The sequence below is a fragment of the Pinus tabuliformis genome, chromosome X (genome assembly GCF_031772625.1).
Source record: "Pinus tabuliformis cultivar Carrire ecotype Pingquan chromosome X, CPIR1, whole genome shotgun sequence".
NCBI lineage: Eukaryota > Viridiplantae > Streptophyta > Pinopsida > Pinales > Pinaceae > Pinus > Pinus tabuliformis.
In genome coordinates this window covers 718,043,147-718,053,103 of record NC_142308.1, presented here as the reverse complement: position 1 = coordinate 718,053,103, position 9,957 = coordinate 718,043,147, and the positions used below count along the sequence as shown (strand labels likewise).

General features: G+C 33.9%; 1 pseudogene; it reads right to left on the bottom strand.

The window, feature by feature from the left end:
• Positions 1–530: 530 nt before the first annotated feature.
• LOC149141981 (uncharacterized) lies at positions 531–3,821 on the bottom strand (annotated as a pseudogene).
• Positions 3,822–9,957: the final 6,136 nt, after the last annotated feature.

Genomic DNA, 9,957 nt, shown 5'->3' with positions numbered 1-9,957 from the left:
ACACATATGACCAACTCCTTTAATGATTTCAAGCTCCCTGTCATCTCAATCAATATGTCCACAAAGAAATTGTATGCATTATTGGGATATGAGTCCATTTCCATTATGGTCAAATTACTTCACATTGCATATTGAGTCTCAAGATAGAGCATGAAAGCTCTTGAAACAATATCTCATTCACTCTCAAATATTTTATCATGTATGCCCCTACATACACATACAAAACAACCTGCGTTTACAGTGGTTTATATTTTATCCACATACAACCTTCATTTACACTAGTTTCATTGTAAAGCGTTGAAAGTAATAGTAAAATCCAGACTTACATGGTTGTAGTTTGAAGCAATGCAATTGAAGAGGTTTTGTCCATATCTAGTGGTTGTTTGATGCAAATTCAGTGATTCCTCTACTAACATAGGGAGTGCACAGAAGGTCGAATACTGACGATCAAATATTCTTTATGGTTTGGATAGTCGAGTGGGGCGTCTGATCAAATTGGATGAGCATACAACTAAGCTTCAAAAGGGGTCCTATGCAAGTGCTTTTAAATGATATCCCTTGGAATATTCAACATAGTACTTAGTATCATCATATAGAGGATCACCCAAAAACAAACCATCTGATCCTGTCGAAGTTTGAAGAACCAAGTCACCGTTTTTCAGAAGACCATTGCCACTGTCATTTTGAGCAATTATTTTAATGTCAACACTTGGGATTACTTGCAACACTGACCTTGAGTGTACTTTCCTGGGCACCCCACAAAAGAAGGAATAGCAAGTTGGCACCCATTAGTTTTAACAACAACATGCTGACTTCTTGGATAGAACAAGACCTTTTCAAAACTATTTTTCTCACTAGAATTCCTTTTATCTCTCAAAACAAAGACCATTTCATCTTCAAGATTGGCCCAGTGAGTGTACTGATATACAACAATGTTGCTTGGTCCATTAGCACTTGAAACAAGTTTGACATTATTTATCATATCTATAAATGCACCCTCCTTTTTCCATATGTCTACAATAATGCTTCGAGACAACTCATTTTCTTTGGGATAAGAACTTGAATCAACATGTATTTCACCACTCAGTAGATAATTTTCACCAGTCAAATATATAGCCTTATGGTTCGATACATTGAATTCTAATGAAGACATCCCGAAGAAAATGCACGAGTTCAAGAAATGAAGCATGTGCACACGAGAAGCTTCTAAGTAGATTTGCTACGATGCTTTCTCAATCAACAAATTCATGGGTTGTTTATTTGGTTGTAAGATGTAAGAAGCCACAAGATGAGTAGAAAATATTACGCAACCAATAGCCTTTTTGGATAAACACAGTCTCTGAATGATCAGAAACACTAACATTGACATCAACAATCTTTCTCTCCCAACACCAGTCATTATCCCAATCTAACAAATCAGATAAAGGTCCATGTTTTACCTCAAGACGCAATGCACCAGGTAGGACTTTCTCAAATATGAAGTCACTTCTCTCATTTGTTAAACTTAAAGAGTTAAGCTTCTCTGAACCTAGAGTTCAACAGTGAGAGAAGTAAGTGATATAGAAATCGAGAAGTCACATCCTTCCTTGCATATCACTGATCCACGAATATCAATAAGGGCCATTAACAATTCAATTCCAAACATTGGTCTAGTTACTATCACATCAATATGTGATGGTGAAAATTGAAGACTAGAATCACGTTCTGCTGTTGTGGTCAATGGGGATATTCGATATTAACCTGGTTGAACCTCAAAGTATAATTTTCCCATATCACCAATCCTCTTTAGTTGAGGCTTAACATTGTATGGCTCATGTTTCAAGCCAACTTGATGCTTTCCATAATAGCCATTTGTCACTAATTTTAGGGAACCACAAATATTATAATGTGTTGCTTCTATCTTTGGGATTGAAGCCATGTTTGGCACAACCATGAAATTATCCAAACTGCTAAACTCAAAGTGATCCTTCTCAACCTTGATTGAGTAGCGTGTTGATGTTACATGATCAAGTTTGTAATATCCTTGGACATCTATTGTAGCTCTTTCTCGTCCATCAACTAATATCTTAACACCTTCAAAACAAACTCCTTCAGAAGTCACCACAAGTCCTCCAACTGAGAAACCTGTGACCTGAAATGGCTGAGATATATTAACATGACTGTGCTCAACAAGAACCTCTATATATGGAAGTGAAACATCAAATATTGTATTATCACCCTTGTAGAATGGGAACAACCTTTATTTTCCATATGGAATAAAATTAAAAGAAAATTTCCCATCTGCATCAGATATTGCATGACAAAGCGCTTGATTTTGCCAAGGAGATTCTTTGAGGGCACTTCACCTCATGGACATCATCTGAATAAAGGTATACATGAACACCTAAAATAGGGTTACCCTGAGAAACAACTAAGCCATCGATATCATAACTTGGGACAAAAAAGATGTCATCTACTACGAGATTTCCAAAGCCCAACTCCATCTCTCGAGAGCCTCTTTGGACAATTGTTAAGAGAACATGAGAATCATGTATTTAAAAGATAATATTATAGAAAATATACTCTATAAACCTCAATCATTGTACCTCATGTATAGCACCATCCTATCTAGGATTGACATTAGGTATGACCTTGTATCTTCTTCCTCTGTTTAGCAATTGGCTCACATAGCCCGCTCTTTCCACTTCTTCACATTTGATTTCATGGAGGGCTACTGTGTCCTTTGGACACTCATCCTTAAGGAATCTCCAAACTCATTATGTGTATCAAACGAAGGTAAAGAGAGACAAATATCATGGCCTTTCCTTTTTGAAAAAAAATGTAGTGGGATTTGATATGGCCTGATATTTGTATACTGCTCGAGGATTGATCAAGTTTATGTATTCATGATGGGAAGAGACCACCCTATATTTCCTTGGAGCAATATTTGTAAACGTGTAATTGCCTCCCTGTGACATAAACACCACATTAATGTGATCATTGCTCATGGAAATGAGTTCAACCTTCACATTGGCACGACCTCCATTTATATTTGGACAACTTTCTACTACAATAGCCCCCATCACTCTCCCAGAAATAGTGAACCCAGTGAAGTGAAAATTGATGTCTTCATGGCCATTGCAACCATTGTGATCCACTAATACATATTCACCCATTTAATATATATTCACCAAGTCAGGGAATATGAATATTTCTGATGTAATTTTTCCACTTGATAATCTTAACATCAAATACGAAACTGTCTCGTTCATCTTCACATCAAATCTAAAACTGTCTCATTCATCTTTAGAGAGCTCTTGAAACAATTTTTTCAGAATTGTATCGAATCTTCACAAATATATTTAAAAAATTATTAATATATGCTTCTTGATTACCAATCAAAATGTTTAAAATAATACAACACCAACAAATTTGTATTTCATCTCCATTGCACATAATTCACCTTTCTTCATAGAATGCATATGGCTCATAGATATTTTCCAGGTGCTTCAATTGCTGTAACATATATTTTGTAGATGATCTTGATAACCCTGCTATTTGCAATATTACTATCAGTTTGCAATGATTCCTTTTATGTAAAAAAAAATTATAATTATGGTGAATCGATAATTCTTTAGATAAAATAATGAATCTACTCCTCGAACAAAGATTATATGCAAAGTAAAATTTACATGAGTAGCAAAGTAAAATTTACATGAGTAAATTTTTAACTTTTCAAATTCCACTTATATTCATCAAAATTTCGAGTAAGAAACACAATATCGTTACAACTTACGTTGTTTGGTAACCACTGTGTCCAGATCCTGTCCATAATTCTCCATAGTATTAACACAGGTCAATTGCTTCAACAATTTTACTGTTGCTTCAACAATTATACTGGGTTTCCTTTGCGATTAATGTAGGGATTACATTTAAAATGTTCAAATATTATTTTAAAAAATTCTTGAATTGTTATGGGATTTACCACCAAAGAAGCAACCTGATAAACCTTTATGCCATGCTTTCCTACGCCATGGCTGCTAAAGTTGCATTCGCAACCATGTCTGCAGATATCTGCAATTTGAATTCAACCAAAAAAATAACACATTTAAGAGAAAAAGGATAATGGTTTAAGAGAAAAAAGGATAATGGTTTTTTGGGTCGAAGTTTTGAAGACATATATGGAAGATCTGATCTCCCAATAGAAATAAATAATGTAGAGAAGCTCCAGAAAAATCAAATAAATATGATTTAAATAATTAAAAAATGTGAAATCTAAGTTTGGAACCCTCCAATTTCATCTTCCAGATATAGATGAAAAACGTAATCTAATAAAAAAAATTTAGTAGGGAAATACTCCAGAAAATCTAAAATTAATTACGAAATGATTTTTCACACTTTTTTAAGAGTTACTCACCATATCTAGCATAGTATCTGGATCGGCCAAGAAGCAAGATAGTTGACCTTTCCCATAGTGCGTAACTGGATCAATCATTCTACAACTTGAATATTTGATTTAGCTCAACAACAATGTGAATGAGTAATCAGCATCGGATCCGAAGGTTTCCTCAACTTTGTCAAGGAGCGAATTTCGATGAAACCTCGACATCTATTGATTCTTCGGCAGCGGGTCAAACTTCTAGACATGTAACCAACATTGAAGCACCCACCATGTCTCCATTACAAGGAACTTCGAATCTAAAAACCTACTAGTTTTTTTCCAGGTTTTAGCAGTTCACTACATCTCTCTTTCTCTAGTTCCCAACTAGTTGTCTCTACTTCAATGCCAATAGAATCTGAAATCACTCTGATGGTTGAGATGTTGGTTTTCAGAGGCACCAAACACATGGATCCACTGAAAATCCATCCGCACAATCTAGATCAGTTTTATCCTCCCAAAGATTTGGATAGGTGTTACCCTGGTAGAAACAGTGCAAGATGTAAAACAATGCCTTTGCATTGCCAATTATCAAGGCAAGATGACCTATAACCCCTACAGTTTAGGGCAAAATCACCCAAAACCCCAAATTTACGGTAATTTAAATTATTAAATTATTAAGTTATTTGTAATTCAAAGTTTAAATAAAATAATTATAAGTCACTTTACTGTCTTTGAAAATAGAAAGCAAATTTTCATTCAAATAATATTATTTTAACTTTCAATTAGTTGAAATTTATTTTATTTTAATTAATATATTTTATTTTGGTTATTTATATGTATTTTTCAAAGTTATTTGTAATTTCACATTAAAAATAAAATAATTATTGTCCCCATGGGGTAGATCTTGCGTAAAAACATAAACATGTAAACTTAAATGTAAATGTAAACATAAACGTTAATATTTAACATTTAACATTGTTAATATAATGTGGACCCTATTTAAAAATCAATCTAATTATTATTATGTATAAACACAACATAAATTTAAAATATAAAGAGGTTTACTAATAGTAAAAAAAAGAGCTGTGGTAAATAAATAAAAATATAGATAAAAGTATGGTAAATAAATAAGACTTTCTTTTATATTTACTCCAAAGGTATGGTAAATTTTTTTATTTTTATTTTTTTTTATAAATAAACTAGAGGTTTGGTAAATAAATAAAACCTCTTTTTATCTTTACTCCATTAACTTCTTTATATTTATGAAAACTCAAAAAATAGGTTTTATTTAGGTGGATCCTTTCGGACATATAATTATTAATACCATGGGCCAATTACCCTATTTATAAAAGATGTATGATAAATAAATAAATATAAAAGAGGTATAAAGATGTATGGTAAATAAATAAAAACATATCAAGTAAGATTAGAAATCAACATCTAATTATATACCAAGCCTATGGGCCAAATACCATTGTAAATAAAAGAAATATGATAAATAAATAAAAATATAAATAAAAAAGAGGTATGGTAAATAAATAAAATCTCTTTTTATACTTGCTCCATAAACATCTTTACACTTACTAACACTAAAAAAATAGGTTTTATTTAGGTGAAGCCTATTGGAAAAATACCATGGGCCAAATTATTATTAATACCATGAAAAAAATACTATTAACCATAATATTAATATTAGATTATTATTATTATTATTATTATTATTATTATTATTATTAAATCTAATTTTCATATTAATATATCATAATATTGATATTATTAAATATAATAACTTTATTAGATATCATTTTTGGGATTCAATTGCATTAAGTAAGTCATTCACGTATGACCATTTCCATGAGAGGTAGTCATAACTGACTAATTTCTCATGATTTTTGAATAGTTCACTTAGCACTCATTGCATCGGGTGACTATTTCCATGAGAGGTAGTCATAATTGACTAATTTCTCATGATTTTTGAATAGTTCACTTAGCACTCATTGCATCAGGTGACCATTTCCATGAGAGGTAGTCGTAACTAACTAATTTCTCATGATTTTTGAATAGTTCACTTAGCACTCATTGCATCAGGTGATGCTCACAAGGGTGAAGAAGTGGGATTGAAACTAGTGAAATGAATCACATAGCATCAATCATCACTTTCAGGGCTTATTTCTCATGATTTTTGAATAGTTCACTTAGCACTCATTGCATCAGGTGACCATTTCCATGATAGGTAGTCGTAACTGACTAATTTATCATGATTTTTGAATAGTTCACTTAGCACTCATTGCATCAGGTGATGCTCACAGGGGTGAAGAAGTGGGATTGAAACTAGTGAAATGAATCACATAGCATCAATCATCACTTTCGGGGCTTACACCCAGTAATCAGGACTTCCCGGGAGGTCACCCATCCCAGATTGCCTTTGGCTCAAGTGCGCTTAACTGTGGAGTTTTCCCCACCATCAAACCCACTTAGCTTGCTACCCCATTTGCAAAACCTTAGCAAGTATTGTGCCTCATGAACCATTCAAGTAGAGATCCCTTCACTCTTTTTGAATTTAAGTGTTAGGGGGCTTACGCAATGCATTATATTAGATATCTAGTTACGACTATCTCTCATGGAAATGGTCATATGTGAATGACTTACTTAATGCAGTTGAATCCCAAAAATGATATCTAATATAATAACTTTTTTTAATCCAATATTAAATTTGTTATATTATAATATATATTGATATATCGTGATATATATGAACTCTATATATACGGGAGGTAAGAACAAAGGCATAAAGTTATAGACGTGGAGAGATAGGGGGAGTGACAAGGGAGAGATGTAGATAAAATAAAGGAGATAGGAGAGGAGGAATAAAAAGAGAGAGAGGTAGAGAAGGGTAAAAGAGGGAGAGGGAGACAAAAGGATGGAGGGGGAAGAGAGAGGAGAGTGGGAGGGAGATAGTGAGAGGATTGGAGGGAAACAAGAGAGAGAGACGAGGGAAGAGAGATAAACGTAGGAGAGAAATGGCGAGAGAGGAAGGATGAGAGAGAGGAGGAGAGAGGGAGGGATAGAGATATGGAGTTGGAGGGGGAGAGAGGGAGGGAAGAAGAAAGATAAAGAGTGAGAAGTGGAGAGAGAGAGGGAGTGACAAGGGAGAGATGGAGAGAAAGAGTGTATGTTTAAGGGTGAGATAAAGAGACAAATAAGGAGAGATAGAGAGAAGGGGGGAGAGAAGGAGATAGAAGGAGAGAGGGAGGGATATAGTAACATAGAGAGAGAGAGAGAGAGGGGAAGAGATAGGATTGGAGGGAAGAGAGAGAGAGAGAGAGGGAGATAGAGAGAGTGCGAGAGTGAGAGAGAGGAAGAATGAGAGATAATACTTGAGAGAAAGAAGGAGAATGATGGGGTAAGAGAGAGGATTAGAGAGAGAGAGAGAGAGAGAGAGAGAGAGAGAGAGAGAGAGATGGAGGAAGATAGAGGGAGGTAGGAGAGAAAAGAAGAAAGAGGAAGTATGAGAGAGAATATTTGAGAGAGAGGAGGAGAGAGGGAGGGATAGGGATATGGAGTTGGAGGGTGAGAGAGGGAGGGAAGAAGAAATACATAGAGAGTGAGAAGTGGAGAGAGAGAGGGAGTAACAAGGGAGAGATGGAGAGAGAGTGTGTATGTTTGGGGTTGATACAAAGAAAAAGAAGGAGATATGGAGAGAATGGGGAAGAGAAGGAGAGAGGGAGGGATATAGTAACAGAGTTGGAGGCTAAAGAGTAAGAGAGAGAGAGAGGATGTGAGAGAGTGGAGTGAGGGAGGGAAAGAGAGATGGAGTTGGAGGGGGGGAGAGAGAGGTAAGAGGAAAGAAATATAGAGAGAAAGGTGGAGAGAGAGAGAGGGAGTGATAAAGAGAATAGAGATAGAGGGAGAGAGGAAAGAAGTAGGGAAGAGAGATAGAAGCGGGGGAGGGAGAGAGAAGGGGAAGAGAGAGAGAGAAAGAGGAGGAGGGAGGGATAGGTAGATATATTGAAGAAATAGAGTGTATGTTTTGGTGGTGATATAGAGAGGCAAATGGAGATAGAGATATAGATGGAAAGTGAAGAGAGGAAAGAAGAGAGAGATGGAGAGAGGGAGGGAGGGACAAAGATATTGATAGATATGAAGTGAAATAGTATGTGTGTTTGGGGGGTTCAGATAGAGTCGAAAATAAGGAGAGATGGAGGGAGATATAGATATATATGGGGGGCGAAGAGGGAAGAGTATTTATTTCACTAGATACATTGATTTTAGTGTAGATGATGATTTCTCATCCAATTTGATTTCTTGCACTAGATGCATTCATTTTAGTGTAGATGTTGATTTCTAATGATATTTGATTGCTTTCACTAGATGCATTAATTTCAATGTAGATGATTTCTAATCCTATTTGATTGCTTGCACCAAATGCATTGATTTCAATGTAGATGGTGATTTCTATTCCTATTTGATTTCTTGCATTAGATGCATTGATTTCAATGTAGATGTTGATTTCTAATAATGTTTGATTGCTTGCATTAGATGCATTGATTTTAGTGTAGATGATGATTTCTAATCTTATTTGATTGCTTTCACTAAATGCATTGATTTCATTGTAGATGGTGATTTCTAATCCTATTTGATTGCTTGCACTAGATGCATTGATTTCAGTGTAGATATTGCTTTATAATCCTATTTTCTTACTTGCACTAGGTGCATTAATTTCAGTGTAGATGTTGGTTTATAATCCAATTTTCTTATGTGCACTAGATGAATTGATTTGAGTGTAAATGTTGATTTATAATCTTATTTGATTGCTTTCATTAGATGTAGTGATTTTAGTGTAAATGTTGTTTTCTAATCTTATTTAATTGCTTGCATTAGATTCATTAATTTTAGTGTAAATGTTGATTTATGTTTTGATGTAATTGGATGTATGATGGTACATTAATTTTAAAGTGATTGGATTAACATTGTGCATTGATTTTAGTGTAAGCACAAAAAATTATTGACAATGTACATTGATTTTTGTGTTATAGTAATTCAACCTATTAATATTGGAGAGAAGGAGAGACAAGGAATGATGTTTACTACAATAGATTGAGCTAAATATTTAAATGGTTTATCATTTAACCTACCCTTTTCATATAATCGATATAAAAATATGACAATCAATATGAAAAGATGAAAAAAGTAACAAGGGTGACAATAAGAATAATAGAAGAAAATAAATGTAGATTAACCACAATGAAGACTATTCGTAATTGACTATATTCTTATTATTCACATTTTCTATCATTCAACACTATTACATTATCCATTTACATTCAAAATTTATATTTCATCATTTTTCATCATTAAAGTTATTATCATCACAACCAACTGAGGAAACTAAGCAAATTTAAAATTAAAATATATAGATTAATCTGAGACATATTAGCATATTTAAAATGATTATATTAATATTAGATGAATTTATGTATTATTAATAAAATTAATCATATGTTCGTAGATTTTCTTTCGCTGCATGTGAATGAAACCAACCATTTTCTTTGGCTGCACGTGAATGAAACCAACCTAGATCCATCTTAACTTTGGAT